The sequence below is a fragment of the Aplysia californica genome, unplaced genomic scaffold (assembly GCF_000002075.1).
Source record: "Aplysia californica isolate F4 #8 unplaced genomic scaffold, AplCal3.0 scaffold00001, whole genome shotgun sequence".
Classification (NCBI taxonomy): Eukaryota; Metazoa; Mollusca; class Gastropoda; order Aplysiida; family Aplysiidae; genus Aplysia; species Aplysia californica.
The window spans coordinates 3,272,097-3,274,046 of NW_004797271.1; the positions used below are offsets into that span (position 1 = coordinate 3,272,097).

The 1,950-nt window shown below is 43.6% G+C and overlaps 1 protein-coding gene across 2 annotated transcripts in view; it reads right to left on the minus strand.

Annotated features, from left to right (window-relative positions):
- The window catches only part of LOC101845135 (twist-related protein 1), a 23,582-nt gene extending 22,223 nt beyond the window's left edge, over positions 1–1,359 (minus strand). The window contains exon 1 of one of the 2 annotated variants that reach the window (XM_005088858.3): positions 1,130–1,359. The gene's annotated coding sequence lies outside the window, so the exon portion shown is untranslated. The other variant, XM_005088857.3, reaches the window with a different exon arrangement.
- Positions 1,360–1,950: the final 591 nt, after the last annotated feature.

Sequence of the window (1,950 nt, forward strand, 5' to 3'; positions counted from 1 at the left end):
GGAGAGAGAGAGAGAGGGAGAGAGAGAGAGAAAGAGAGAGTGGAAGAAATAGAGAGAGAATCACAGGGAATATGTGTGTATAAGGAGGAGGGGTACAATTTCATTTAAAATATGGTAAGACTGGTGCTCAGACAATAAAGATCACACGCTGAAATGAAGTATACACCTATTGAAATAAACAAACAAAAAAGAATGTATAAAAACATGCTTGCTATTTTTCCGTGCATACATTTCTAATTAAACGCGTATTTTAGAGATTGTGAGAAAAGAATGATAGATTGACAACGGGAACCACTATCCAAATAGCTGATCAAGTTAAATGAAACAAAAGATTGATGCATGATCATATAAATACTTTTATATGCTGCCGTTTCTTAATATAGATCGTGATGCATCCAGGTGCATTTATAGGTACTTCAAGGACATCCTATCACTGCTGCTTTTTATTTTATTTCTTTTAAACAGAACAAGACGACCAAGCACGAAACAATTGCTTTTATCACGAGTATAAAGTCTATACCTAAGTTAAGCCAAGACAGAAAGGGGGGGGGGGGACAAGAACTACGTTTTGAGAAAACATTAACAAGCATGTGTAAAATATCAAAGACACCAACATTTCGGCACTCATGTGACCTTATTGTGTTGTAAGTGCCGCAAAACACTTACTAAAACTGACCACAAATTCAGAGGCCTGCACTTTGTTTGCAACCTTTCCGACAATACAAACTTACATTGTTCCTGTTCTCGATACTGCCCTGGCCTGAAACAGCGGTCAGTAAAACGAGAAAGTGCTAGAACAAAATAAACTGTAAAACAAATAAAATACCTGGACACAAGCAAACATTCCAATGTCAATGAAAGCTTCGCTCCCAATTTCAAAACACTTATTTGTTAACATATCAGCTGGTTCGTACAGTATACGTACATGTATAAACACGGTGATTACCACTAGCTATTGTTGTAAGTCCACTCCACAATGAAATCGTGTAATCCGGACGACGGGGGAGCTAAAGTAAAAGTCCAGCGATGCTTCCTCTAAAAAACAATAAACACACTTGGACATCAGAGGGTCCGAGACACTTGTTCTCACCCGTCTGACTCCGGCGTAGCCCAGCTGAGTGAAACCTACCTCTCGGAGAGTTTGAAGGATTTCACTGGAGAATTATCACAAGCCAACCCGTCGGCACTTCTCTTTGATCTCGCACGTAAAAAGGGTGTAGCCCGCGCTCTATCTTGTTCTCCTTTCAACCCGTGCGTGAGTGAGGTGAGTCCGCGTGCACGTATTCCCGACTGTTTTGACGCTTTCACCTTTTTAACACTATCGCCACGGAACGTCTTATATTTCCAGCATCTCGGTTAGAATTAACATCTTTATTGTCATCAGCCTTATCTTCATCGACGATGTGTTCATCTGATTGACAAGGTAATGATTCTTTACTCGCTACCTTTCCACCAATGAGAGAGCGACTAGGCCGTTCGCCGCCCTCCCTCCGCCCCTTGGTTGTTGAACTTGGCGCCGCGTCTGTTCACCGCCAGCGCTCGCTAACGTCTGCTGTCAGAAAGGGCGGGGAAATCCGGGGGAATCAGGCGTTATGCTTCCTGTTACTACGGCAACCGATTGATAGGAAAATATGACTAGGCAGGCTTGGGGAAGGTGTCAGAAATTGATTTCGTCTGACCCGCGGAACTGGCTCGCGTTTCCTAGCGGGGGATTACCCCATGCACTTGACTCTCCCCCCGTTCCAAAACGCCCCGATCGTAAGCCAGGCCGGCCTTGCCATTGACTTGACACATCCGAGAGGCCTAATTAATCTGCCGTCCGTCCTTCGAGAAAGTAAAGGAATTTCCGACACGTTCGATTGTTGAAGAATGAAGGAAGAAACTGCTAAAGTCTCGAACGCGTGGCGTGCGTTTCTTTCTAACTCTGAAAGGAATGTAAAACCATGATCA